The 14,419-nt window shown below is 43.7% G+C and overlaps 1 protein-coding gene across 5 annotated transcripts in view; it reads left to right on the top strand.

Annotated features, from left to right (window-relative positions):
* The first annotated feature begins 2,990 nt into the window (after positions 1 to 2,990).
* STPG2 (sperm tail PG-rich repeat containing 2) overlaps positions 2,991 to 14,419 on the top strand; it is a 419,428-nt gene continuing 407,999 nt past the window's right edge. For 2 of the 5 annotated variants that reach the window (XM_069978344.1, XM_069978348.1), the window contains exon 1: positions 11,082 to 11,304. The gene's annotated coding sequence lies outside the window, so the exon portion shown is untranslated. Of the gene's footprint in view, positions 3,088 to 10,915; positions 11,053 to 11,081; positions 11,305 to 11,327; positions 11,400 to 14,419 lie in introns of those variants that run through there. The other 3 variants (XM_069978345.1, XM_069978347.1, XM_069978346.1) reach the window with 3 other exon arrangements.

Raw genomic sequence — 14,419 nt, 5'->3', positions numbered from 1 at the left:
TTGATGGGTCGCGCCCATGATCGCTGTGAGAAGCAGGTGGCAGTCACATGGAATATTTATAAATCTCTGACCGATTAACACATTGTCTTTAACCTATTGCAGCACTGTCGACAGGATGCTCATACATTATTCAAGAGTTGTCTCCCGAGAGACGTTAAATGTTCCATGATTCCTCCCATGCATATTAGAGGAATTTTGCGTTGTCTATTTTTGTTTAAAAAAAATAGACTGGATAATGTGAATTGTGTTCCCTTGAAAGACCATACCGACCCCGAATCCCAGCTATCTCGGTGCCTGCTTCCTTACAGTATTCTAATTGATCGGTATTCCTAAGACGCTACCACCCAGTACTGCAGTGATGTACTGTGATTAATAATGCATCTCTAGGTAGGTGCACACCCCAATGGATACGTTGACACTTTCATTTTCCTGACTATTGCTATTTAAACTGTGCATAGCAGCAGAACACAGTGTAATAGGAATTAAATGGGAACTCTGCCCCCCAAATTTTTTCCCGGCAATTAAAACACATTACAAAGTTATTTAACCTTGCAATGTGTCTTAATTACCGGTCTGGCCCCATTTCCTATGACCCCCCCCTCCTCGACTCCCCACCCAGAAGCATTAAAATATATACTTATGTGATCCCTGTCAATCACGGACCCTACGGCCGCCACCATCTTGTGTCGACAACGTCATCTGCAGCATCACCCTCAGCAGAACGGAGGGGTGGGAGATTCAACTGGCCGAACCATGAAGCGGTGAAGAGCTGATGGCGGGGATCAGCATATGGTGGGGAACCCGGGACAGACGAATTTTGGGTGGCGACAGGCTCTCCAGTGATGGTAAGTTTAAAACTCAGCTTAGGGTGGGCTGTCCCCCCCTTTCCTGCCGGCGTTGTTCTTTACATCATTCACTACAAAGAAAGCCAAGAAATATTACGACCCAGTTAGTCTGGGTTCACACTACGTTTTGGCATTCCTTTTTTTTCATCCAGTATTTTCAAAAAATTGGATGGAAAAAACGGATGCATTTGAGTGCATCCATTTGGATCAGTTTTTCCATAGACTTCCATTATAAAAAAAAAAAAAAAAAAAAGGATCAAAATGCATACGTTTTTTTTCTTTTGAACATACACAAAAATAAGGTCAGCTACGTTTTTGTGTACGTTAATAAAAGAGTGTGCATTTTGATCTGTTTCTTTTTATATTGGAAGTCAATGAAAAAACTTACCTTAACGGATGCACACAAATGCAAAAACGGATAAAAAAAAACGGATTGCAAAAACATAGTGTGAACCCAGCCATATACTTCTCTGGTCTGAATATTGTAGGTATACCTATGTAAAATATCTATATGATTTTATCGTTTTCCCATATTTATAATGGCTGTCAGATTCACTCTGTTCCGTTAGAGCTCCACTTTAAAAACTGATCAGTCTCTTTAGTGTCAGAATATATGCTATTTTCCAGTTCGTGCACTGTATTTCTACATTTCCGCAGCTCTTATCCCACGCGGACTACAGACTGGCAGCAATACTTTATGGCAGCCGACTGCACAAGTATATTTGCTGGCAGCTACAGGATTCCAACATTTCCAGGCTGTCTATCCTCCCCTGACAGATTGTCAACTGTATATTATAGCAGATTGTAAGTGGACAAAAGGTCTCTGCCACTGACTGCTATAAAATTGTCAGTGTCTTAGTCAGAAAGGAAAAAAAAACAGCCTTTAGGTTTCTGTGTGGGATCTGAGAACAGTGACCCTGGTTGTCCCAGTGTATTAGTCCTGTGGCTGCTGCACTCAGTATGTCACAGCTACGGTCAGCGATCCCCTACCATAGTCATCTGATGTGTTGTCCCAATTGACTTGCTTTAGGCCGGCATTCTCCAAGACACCAGGATCTTTTACAGGATTGTACAGGGGGGCATAGCTTTCTGCCATCTGCACTTGGGGACACTAACTTCTCACGCCAGAGGAAGCCTTAGGCTGGGTTAACACTACGTTTTTGCAATCCATTAAAAAAAAAAAAAAAAAAAAAACTGATTCAATTGTGTGCATCCACTTTGATCCATTTTTCAATTGACTTCCATTATAAAAAAAAATATAAGAGAAACAGATTGCTGATCTCAGGGAGACCAGACAAACAACAACACTGCCTGCTGTTAGTGAAAGAGCTCAATGCAGTGAAATCCTAGGTGCATTGCTCCCTGGGAAACATGAATATGCAAAAGAAGAGCCAGTGGAGCCTCATCCAAGAGTTTTGAAGCTGTTGTGGTTTGGCTGGTCTCCCTGAGATCAGCGATCTGTTTCTCTTATGGCTCTACTAGGCATTGCTCCCACCTAGCCAGAATCCTGCTCCACACTGATGAGGGGCAACACCCCGAAACAGCTGTATGTGGATGGATACCTGGCCTTGGTTTTTCCCTTGTCATTACATTGACTTATAGGGCCACTTAATATGGTGGTTTTGGTGGTTTCCCTACAGGAGCCACCCCTTGGCCGGGTCCTTCCTGGAGGGATATCTCCCTAGTCCTGTATTATGAGACTCTTCAATAAGGCTCCGCGGGATCTTCTTTTGCATATTCTCATCTCTAATGACATGTGTTGCAGCAGCTTAGATGTCTAGATTTGCTATACTTTTGTATGAGTAGATTTCAGGCAGCTTGGATTTGGTCTTTTACTATGTTTTAACATAGTTTAGTTTAGCCCTAAAACTGCAGAGAAGATGATGAGTTTAAAAGCTGATTTTCAATCACAAAACAGCCGAAAAATGAATAACACATCGGCTGCTGATTACAATTTAATATATATATATATGCATAAGATTTTATGCTGTTTAGTTTGATCTTCCAAGAGGCACTTTTTTTCAGTGGAAATTTCTGCCTTCTGCACCGAATGGACAGCGACCTGCTTTGTAACTAATTAAAAAGAGGAAATCATTTACAAACAGTTAACTTTCAATTGACGTTTCCTTTCTTTTAATTCTGCAGCTAGATTGCTAGATTTCCTGCTTCCTGAAATAGAGAACACAACCACAAACACTCTATGTCCTCAGAGCACAAGTCATGGTTTCTCTTTTGTAAGAAGGTGAGAAATAATAAGTAAAACCTGACATAATTCTGTCACCAATTACACTAAAAAGTTGAGGCTCCGCATGTTATTATTATTATTTATTTATTTATAAAGCACCCTTAACCCTTTGAGGACCAGGCCCAAAATTACCCAGTGGACCGCGCATATTTTGATCTTAGTGTTTTCAATTTTCCCTCCTCCCCTTCTAAGAGCTCCAGCACTTTCAGTTTTCTATCTACAGGCCATGTAATGGCTTGCTTGTTACAGGAATAGTTGTACTTTGTAATGGCGTCATTCATTTTACCATAACATGTATGACGGAATTCCAAAATTATTACTTATAAAGATATAAACAAATGAAATCGTAAAAAAGAATGTAATATGGTAAAGTTTTGGGGGGTTCCTGTGTCTACGTAATGCACTATATGGTAAAAGTGACAGGATACTATTATTCTATAGGTCAGTCAGAACACAACCATATGCAGGTTTACCAGATTCTCTAATGTTATATATATATTTTTTTAATGAAATCCTTTTTTTTGGCAATTAGTTATTAATAAAATGGGCCTATTGTGACGCTTATAACGGTTTTATTTTTTCCCCTATGGGGCTGGATGGGGCGTCATTTTTTCCGCCATGATCTCTAGTTTTTAATAATACCATATTTGTAAAGATCGGACGTTTTGATCACTTTTTATTATTATTTTTTTTATATATAATGTAACATAAAATCGGTAATCCGCGCACTTTTTTCCCTCTTTTCGTGTACGCTGTTCACCGTTCACAATGACGCTTGTTATATTTTAATAGATCGGACAATTACGCACGCTACGGTATATTATATGTTTATTTGTTTATTTTTATAATTTTATTTATATAATGGGAAAGGGGGGTGATTTAAACTTTTATTGGGGGAGGGGCTTTGGGGCAGTGTATTAGTGATTTTAACTTTTTTTTTTACACATTTTAAGTCCCTTTGGGGGACTTTTACATACATTAGTTTGATTTCATACACTGATCATTGCTATGCCATAGGCAATGCATTGATCAGTGTGATAGGCGATCTGCTCATTGAGCCTGCCTGTGCAGGCTCAGTGATCAGATTGCCGATCGGACCGCACGGAGGAAGGTAAGAGATCTCCGGCGGCCCAATACAGCGATCGGGACCCCCGCAGTAACACTGCGAGGGTCCCGATCGGTAAGTGACAGTGGACTCCCCCTGCTCACTGCTCACTGCATCCGGCCCCCACCTCCTATGAAGTGCGCTCCGGAACGGCCGGCCTCTGCCCAGATCATCCCGGACGGTACTTAAGTACCGGCTGGATGATCTTTTCGGCCGCAGGGTTCTGAGACAGAGCCGCTCGCTTCACTGTGTGAACTGACAGGGTTTCCTACGCCCGCAATTCATTGAATTGCGTCCGCAGAAAACTGACATGTCAGTTATTTGCAGCCCCGTGCAGGATCCTGGCCGGAGCGCATACGATGTGTATACACTCTGGCCGGGATCCCATAAAACAATAGACAGTGTTCACCCGCAGTGGCGGTCTTTGGCACCAAGCACCCCAAGCGATCGCTTGGGGCCCCCAACATCCAAGGGGGCCCCCAAGCCCCACTCTTGTGCTCAAGACGGCTGGACAGGGCCGCTGCCTGCTCGCTGCTGCCATCTGAACTGTAGCACACAGGGGGCTATAGACTACTGGGGCTTCACAGAGGGGTCTATATACTACTGGGGGCAGCACACAGGGGGTCTATATACTACTTGGGGCAGCAGAATGGGGTCTATATACAACTTGGAGAGCACACAAGAGGTCTATATCCAAATGGGGGAGCACACTGGGGCTATATACTACTGAGGGAGCACACAGGGGGTCTATATACTACTGGTGGGGCACACAGGGGGTCTATATACTACTGGGGGAACATATAGCGGGTCTATATACTACTGGTGAGGCACACAGGTGGTCTATATACTGCTGGTGGCAGCACACAGGGGGTCTGTATACTACTGGGGCAGCACACAAGGGTTCTATATAATACTGGTGGGGCACACAGGGGGTCTATATACTACTGGGGGAACCACACAGAGGGTTTATATATAACTGGAGGAGCACACAGGGGTCTATATCCAAGTGGGGGAGCACACAGGAGGTCTATATCCAAGTGGGGGAGCATACAGGGGGGCTAAATACCCCTGAGGGCGCACACAGGGGGGCTATATACTAGTGGGGGAGCACACAGGGGGTATATACAACTGGGGGCAGCACACAGTGGGTATATACTACTGGGGGCAGCACACAGGGGGTCTATATACAACTGGGGCAGCACACAGGAGTTCTATATACTTCTGGGGGAGCACACGGGGGGGCTATATATAACTGGGGGAACACACAGGGGTCTATATACTACTGGGGGAAGCAAACAAGGGGTGTATACTACTGGGGGGCAGGACACAAGGAGTATATATAACTGGCGGTAGTGCACAAGGGGTATATACTACTGGGCGCAGCACACAGTGGCCTATTGTTGTGGAGCGCATGTTGAGGGGGGGGGGGGGCCCAGACATAACTTCGCTTGGGGCCCCAGAAATGCCAAGACCGCCCCTGTTCACCCGTACAAAGTATGGCTGTTGTTGCCCACGGCAACAACGGACGTACTTTTACGTAGTGTGAACATTAAGAACGTTTTGCAGGAAGAGCTCACAGTTTTTCAAAATTGTAACTAGGTTTAAGAGCATTGCTTTGGTTTAAGAGCTCCCTGTACTGGGTGGGAGGGGGAGTGTGGTAGGGGTATGGTCTGTATAGCGGGGTCTACAGCCCTGTACTCTGACCCAGAAAGTCTCCCTCACCTTCCAAATCATGGCAGATCCACTTCAGGCTGGGGTTTGCATCAGGAGACAGGACTGGAGGTAATCTCTTCATAGCTGTAACCCCTCTCACCCCGGACAAAGAGCGCTGCATGAATGTGCCCACATCTGCCCTGCTTGTTCCTTTATGCTCCCTGCAGTCTCTGTCAGTCCTTGTGTTTCCCATTCTCTCCATTCCTGCTATAATGTGCCTGCACTCACACTCAGCTATACACAATGCTACTATAATGTGCCTGCACTCACATTCAGCTATACACACTGCTGCTATAAGGTGCCTGCACTCACACTCAGTTATACACACTGCCGCTATAATGTGCCTGCACTTACACTCGGCCATTCACACTGCTGTATAGAGAGGTTTCTGTCACTGTCCTCCTGCACAGCTCTGTGATTCTCACTTCCTGATTGGTCCATGCTGAACACACGCCCCTTCCCCACTGCTGTCATGTGACCACACAGACGTCTGACAGCAGCCCTGCTTCTTTATTCTAGCCTGTTGTACTACACTACTGCATTATGGGGATCTGCAGATCCATCCTGTATCTACAAACTTCTGTTTCTAAATGTTTGTTTCATTACTTTTACATGTTATTCAGAATAAAAAAAATGATTTAAGGGTGTGGAACCAATTGTCTACATTTTAATGATTTCTTATGGGAAAATTTTGCAAATCCAAGAGTGGATTTGGATTACAAGCACAGTCCCGGAACGAGTTATGCTCGTAATCCAAGGCACCGCTGTAATGTCATTGTATGTTAAATACATCATGAAATCATCTGGTTTGCTTTTTGTAAAGTAATCTGAATATATTTTTGTAAACTAAAGCGATACACAGTTTATCCCATTATAAGGAAGGGAACGCCATCTAGTGGCGAGTTGGTGTAAAAGCAAGAAGTTATCTATTACAGGTCCGATTTTTTGGTAGCTCTTGAAAATGTTTTTTTTTTTTTCCTCTGGAGGATTTCAGGAATAGTAATGTTATGTCAGCTTCTGTTATAGATGGGAAGACACCAATGTAGATCATAAATCATGAATACAGCTGGAAAAGATGAACAGATTTGTTCAGATTGAGATTCAGGCTATGTTCACCTTTTTTCAGCTCCGTTTAAAATAACGTCTGTCATTTTGAGTCTAAAATAATGGACGTCATTTAGCAGTCTGGCCTCCCCTTAGTACAATGACGGCTGTTGGTACATTATACTAGTTTGGGGTTACTCATTGGCCTTTGGATGCGGCTTAATTGAAAAGTCTATTGAATTTAATAGTAAAAACTGAGAAGGAACAGTGCCAAAAGAAAAACTGTGTGAACAACTGATAAAAAACGTCCGCTGTTTGCAAAAGACGTCTGAAAATAATGATCATGTTTATTGTTTTGACGCCCATTATTCAATGTATTGTGCGCATTGGACATCCGTCTTCCAATGCATTGCTATTGCAGTAAGTTAAATCACGGCAAAAGCGGCTGTTTTTTTAAATATCAAAATCGGGCGCCTTTTCTTTACTTTTGACATTGTGTGAACAAAGCCTCAGGGCGATTGGAGGGTCGTATCTGATGATTCTCATAGACATTAGCCAGACAACTGAAAGCGCCCCTAGCTCTCTGTCATGTGATAATTTGTATGCACTCTCCTTTGGTTTTGCTGATAAATTGACTAAAATACTTGAGAATTTCCTCAAGGGTTTTTTTCATTTTTTTTTAATTCACAGAACAGGGGACAAGTATGAGCACGTGTAGGATCAGAGCTCTGTGCCCCCCCGGGAATCTCTCTATAGGCGACCCGACTCCTTTGCTATGAATTGAGCCAGGGGTCAGCGTGTCCATTGATTGTTTATGGAGCTGCTGGAGAGAGACGGGTGCAGCGCTGATTTTCCTTAAAGGGGTACTCCAGCGTATAATAAATAAATTCTTTCAAACCAACCGGTGCCAGAAAGTGCCATAGATTTATAATTTAGTTCTAATAAAGAATCTTAAGTCTTCCAGGACTTATCAGCTGCTGTGTGTCCTGCAGGAAGTGGTTTATTCTTTCCAGTCTGGAGAACAGGAGAGGTTTTCTATGGGGAGTTGCTACGGCCAACAACAATTCCTGACATGGACAGAGGTCTAAGCAGAGAGCACTGTGTTAAACTGGAAAGAATACACCACTTCCTGCAAGACATACAGCAGCTGATAAGTACTGGAAAACTGGAGAGTTTTAGGAGAGAAGTGAATTACAATTCTCTAACCCTTTTTGACACCAGTTGATTTTTTTTTTTTTGCTGCAGTACCCCTTTGAGGGCATTTGAAATAAATAAACGCTTAGGCTATGTTCACACAACGTCAAAAATAGAGAAAAGGCGGCCGATTTTCACATTTAAAATACCGTTCATTTTTGCCGCGATTTAACTGACTGCAATGGCAATGCATTGAAGTCAATGGGAAGACAGACGTCCAATGCACACAGTGTATTGAATAGCGGACGTTTTTGCCGCGGGCGTCAAAATAATGAACATTAACATTATTTTCGGACGTCTTTTGCAAACAGCGGACGTTTTTTATTAGTAGTTCACACAGTTTTTCTTTTGTCACCGTTTTTCCAATCAATTCAATGGACTCTTCAATTAAAGGACAAGTGCCATGAAAAACTTTTTCCCAGTAATTGAAGCACATTACCAAGTTATATAACTCTGTAATATGCTTCAATCACCTGTCTGCCCCCTTCCCTGTCTTTTCCCCCCTCCACCCCCCACCAGGAAGTGTCCTGACTCACACAGACCTCATTACTGTCCTCACCATCACCAAGCTCTTCTCTCAGCTCCTTCTCCTGTTACACTAGCCTCCCCCCTCCCCTGCCTTGTCAGGTGACTCAGCTTGCTCAGCTCCCATTGGCTGAACAACTGCAAGCCATCACTTGTCACATCTCAGTTGCTTATCTTCCCTCAGACTGACTCCGGCACATAGGCAGCTCCCCCCTCCCCTCATCCCCTCTCTCCTGCTGCCGTGGACCCAGTGAAGGAGTCATGTCACTAGAGAAGATAAGCTGAGGAAGCAGAGTCACCTGACAAGGAGGGGGAGGGGGAGGCTGGTGTAACAGGACCTAGAGCAGCCCTCCTGCTGATGACTCATCCTCACAAGAAGGAGCTGCCTGGTGACGGTGACGACAGTAATCAGGTCTGTGTGAGTCAGGAAACTTCCTGGTTGGGGGGTGGAGGGGGGAAAAGACAGGGAAGGGAGGCAGATAGGTGATTGAAGCACATTACAGAGTTATATAACTTTGTAATGTGCTTCAATTACTGGGAAAAAGTTTTTCATGGCACTTGTCCTTTAAGCCACATCCATAGTTCAATTAGTAACCCCAAACTAGTATAATGTGCAAACACCGGTCAGTGCACTAAGGGGAGGTCAGGCTGCTAAATGACGTCCGTTATTTTAGGCTCAAAATAACATACATAATTTTAAACAGAGCTGAAAAAATGTTGTGTGAACATAGCCTTTGGCTGTATGGCATGGGTATATATTATAATAAAATGATATTCCAAAGTATACCTGAGTGTGCCTGAAGTGTGGCCATGACCTACAGCAGACCAAACATAGACTGTGACTACATTTGGTCTGTTTAGGATGGTGGTCTGTGTTTTATTGGTAGCTTACTGTGCTTTTGTGTGCCCCAGATAACACATATACTGTACCAGCAACAGACAGACCAAATGTAGTCACAAGTAGTCTATTAAGCCTTATAGCACACTGTGATATATGCCACAATCCTTTTTGATGGTATTCGGCTATGTTCATGTTTTTTTTAGCTCTATTTTGAGTCTAAAATGATGGACGTCATTTAGCTGTCTGGCCGCCCGTCAGTGCAATAACAGCTGCTGGTACATTATTCTAGTTTGGTTACTAATTGTGTCTTTGGTTGTGTCATTAATTGAAAAGTCTATTAAGCCTATTAAGGACGGTAATAAAAGGAAAACTGTGTGTGAACAACTAATAAAAAATGTCCGCTGTGTGCAAAAGATGTCCGAAAATAATGATCATGTTCATTTTCTGACGTCTACAGTTAAAACGTCCGTTATTCAATGTATTGTGTGCATTGGACGTCTGTCTTCCCATTGACTTCAATGCATTGAAAATCGGACGCCTTTTCTCTATTTTTGGCTATACTCACACTTTTTCAGCTCTGTTTAAAATAACGTCTGTTTGAGTCTAAAATAACGGACGTCATTTTGCTGTCTGGCCTCCCCTTAGTGGGCTATGTTCACACAACGTCAAAAATAGAGAAAAGGCGTCCGATTTCGCTATTTAAAAAACATCCATTTTTGCCGCGATTCAACTGACTGCAACGGCAATGCATTGGAGGCGGACGTCCAATGCACACAATGCATTGAATAACGGACGTTTTTACCGCGGACGTCAAAATAATGATCGTGATTATTATTTTCACACGTCTATCGCAAACAGCTGATGTTTTTTATTAGTTGTTCACACACAGTTTTTCTTTTGTCACCGTTCTTTCTCCGTTTTTACTATTAAATTCAATGGCCAGACAACTAAATGACGTCCGTTATTTTAGACTCAAAATAACGGACGTCATTTTAAACGGACCTGAAAAAAACGTGTGAACATAGCCCAAGGTTGGTGAAAAGACAGTGAAAAAAAGAAAAACTGTGTGTAAACAACTAAAAAATGACATCTGCTGCAAAACACGTCCGAAAATAATTGTCATGATCATTATTTCGACATCTGCGTTATTTTATACACTGTGTGCATTGGACGTCCGTCATCCCATTCACTTCAGTGCCTTTGCATTGCAGTCAACTGAACCGTGGCAATAAGGGACGTTTTTTCAGTTTTTTTTGTGTGAACATAGCCTATTCCAGTGTATAGTAATGAGAGAGACATGAGGATCCCCTGAGGAGAAATAGCACAGCTACAGTTTAGGGCTGAGCTACCTGGTGTAAGGGATGTGGGTCATGTGACCACAGATCACCCTGTGGCCCTGTAGGTGAATGGGGTTGCACTGTAATCCCCCCAGGATAGCCCTGTGGCCCCCTGCAGGTAGCAGCTATGCCGCACTGCTCAGGTAGCCCAAAACAGTCTTTGACCACGTGACCTGTCACAGCCAAAGCTGTTATATTAGTCGGTGAGTGTTATTAGTGACTATATCTATCCCTTCCTCTCATGTCTCCCGCCCCAGCTCAGCTATACGGCCGGTGCTGCCCCAGTCCGTGCACAGCGGCCGGCAGGCTGTAACCTGAGGCCGGCCTGTCAGTGCGCTCGGCCGGCGTGCCTGGGGTCGCCATAGCAACGCGTCCTGCTCAGCAGGAGTCACCGTGTGCGGCGGCAGGTGGACGGGAGCTGTGTGCTCGCTGCAGTCCGTGTAATCCCCGGTCCGGTGTGTATATACTGTGTGCTGCTGTATACGGGGCTCGTGCTTTCTAGTTACAGTCACTATTGTCAGAATTCGGAGAAAGCTAACGACTTTCATTGGTAGCATAGACATTGTGACGTCACTGACAGTATACTTACAAGTCTTACGTCATAGCTTCTGCCTGGCTCCTGTATTCATTCATTTATTATTTCTTTTTGGTGAACTTGTCATGTTTATTGCAGAGGGGCAGATTGCAGTATGACTGTACAGTGTGAGGCTATGTTCACACAACGTATTTTTTCGTATTTCTACGGCCGTTGTTGACGATTGCAACAACGGCTGTAGTTAATACGAAAAAATACGTTGGCTTGCTGTCTATGGGCTCCCGGCCGGAGCGTATACACATAGTATACGTTCCGGCCGAGACCCCTAGCGGTGCACGAGCGGCTGCGCCCGCAAGCTTCATAGTGTGCAGTGGTGAGTTCTGATGCGGGCGCGCGCTGATGCGACCGCATCAGAACTCTGTGGTGCGAAAAATCATCCAGCCGGTACTGCAGTACCAGCCGGGATGATCTTTTCAGAGAACGGCCGCTCCGTGACCCGGCCAGGTCACTGAACGGCCGGTCTCTTACGCCATGTGAACATGGCCTTAGGCTGCGTTTACTCGGATCGATAATTCGCCCAGTTAAACGATTAACGATTTTGAAGTAACAATGTGTTTTTTTATAACGATCAGCGTTTAGACGGAACGATATATCATTTGGAAAATTCGTTATTGCGATCGTTTTAAGATCACTTAAACCCATCTTACACACAGGGTAAATCGGTGACAGACTGTTTACACAAAGCGATCTGGGAATTTTTAGCCAACGACAATTTGAGAACATGTTGAAAAATTTAAAATGAACGATTCCTTGCTCGTTCTGTGTAAACGCAGCATTAGTTGTAAGGTTGTGTTCACACAGAAGCAAGTAAGGGTCCTATTAGACAAAGCGATTTTTTTAACGATAAACGATCGCAAACGAGATTGTTCATCGTTAACCTGAAATCGTTCACCAATATTACACAGAACAATAGTCGTTAGTTACGATCGTTACAACGATTTTTACTACAATAGTTTACTTCATCTGATCCCAGCAAAAGAAATAACAATTTGGAATTACACTGAATGATTAACGATGATTTTAGGGTTAGATCTGATGCTGCGTTTACACGGAATGATTATCGTTCGAATGTCCGCGATAACAATCGCATTTGAGCGATAATCGGCTCGTGTAAACACAGCGAACGATCAAGTGACGAGTGAGAAATCGTTCATTTTGATCTTTCGACATGTTCTCAAATCGTCGTTGGTCGTTCGCTAAAAATTCGCAGATCGCTTTGTGTAAACAGTCTGTCACCGATTTACCCTATGTGTGAGATGGGCTTAAGCGATCTTAAGACAATCGCAATAACGATTTTTCCAAATGATTTATCGTTCCGTCTAAACGCTGATCGTTATAAAAAACACATTGTTACTTCGAAATTGTTAATCATTCGATTAGGCGTGTTAATGCACCGTTAGGGTTTTATTACACAGAGCGATAATCGGCTGAATCGCTCCGTGTAATAGAGACAACGATCAGCTGATGACAACGATCATTGCCTGATCATTGGTTTAGGTTAACCCTACAATCTTTGGGCGACGATTCCCTAAACACCTGACACCTTACCTCTCCCTGCTCCTGGTCTTCTCTCCTGTGCTCCGCAGCTTCCCGGTTAGCAGCATCTGAGCAGCCTGTCAGCTGACCGGCCGCTCAGACGCTGCAGCTGCCGCGATCAGGAAGCTGCGGAGCACAGGAGAGAAGACTGGAAGCGGGGAGAGGTAAGGTGTCAGGTGTTTGGCCAAGGGCTGCATGGACATCGCTAACAATGTCCATGCAGCCCTTACTGCCCGATTATCGGGCCTTAGGTCCTGTAGACGAGCGCCGATCTAGCAGATGATTGGGTCGTAGTCCGCCCGTGTAATAGTATTCTAAATCAATGACACATGAACGATTTTTTGGTCGTTTCCTGCAGTTACACAAAACGATTATTGTTTAAAATTGATCTTCGGCGCGCACTTCATAACAGGACGTACCTGTACGCCAAGGGTCTATTGGGGACAGGCTTCCAAGGCGTACAGGTACGTCCTAGGTCGTCTAGGGGTTAAGAAAAAGGTACTATGTGTAAGTTAAGAGGTTTATTTTATGGTAAAATCAGGTTTTCAACAGAATGTGTAACGTTTGAGTTTAAATAAGACCTTCATCAGAAATATACTGTATAAGTGGGATAATTTGGGTTGGGCATCCATGTGTTGGAAGGGTTGGGCTGTCAGCTTCTAAGAGATTTTCGTTGTATGGCAAACATATTTAGGTCCTGAAACCCTATGGGAGAGGGGGACCCGTCATGCACTAACAGCTGTGATCCCCCTCTCCCATATGATTTCAGGGAGAGGGGGATTGACCTAAGTTATCACAATTATATATTTTATGAGTCTGACTGTAACTTTCTGATCACAAGAATCAATGCAATGAATATGCCTTCAATTGATTTATGTGATCAGCGCTCTGTTGATACAACCTTTGGCTGAGTTCACACTATGTATATTTCAGTCAGTATTGCAACCAAAACCAGGAGTGGATTAAAAACACAGAAAGGCTCTGTTCACACAATGTTGAAATTGAGTGGATGGCCGCCATATAACAGTAAATAACGGCCATTATTTCAATATAACAGCCGTTGTTTTAAAATAACAGCAAATATTTGCCATTAAATGGCGGCCATCCACTCAATTTCAACATTGTGTGAACAGATCCTTTCTGTGTTTTTAATACACTGGTTTTGGTTGCAATACTGACTGAAATATACATATACTGACTAAAATATACGTAGTGTGAACGCAGCCCCAGACTGTGTTCCCACATAGGGAAGGCGGGCATCTTGTAACATAGATGGGCGCTAATAATGATCATGACCATTATTAGATGCCGTCTATTTAACGAAAGCAGCTGACACTCACTGGATATGGAGAAGGCTCTGCTCCTAAGCCCTTTTTTAGCGCTCCTTTTTGAAAAGTAAATGCTTATTTGAGCATTCCCCAATCCCCACTGCAGTCAGT

Source organism: Dendropsophus ebraccatus, chromosome 7 (assembly GCF_027789765.1).
Source record: "Dendropsophus ebraccatus isolate aDenEbr1 chromosome 7, aDenEbr1.pat, whole genome shotgun sequence".
NCBI lineage: Eukaryota > Metazoa > Chordata > Amphibia > Anura > Hylidae > Dendropsophus > Dendropsophus ebraccatus.
This window is presented reverse-complemented; position numbering and strand designations above follow the sequence as displayed.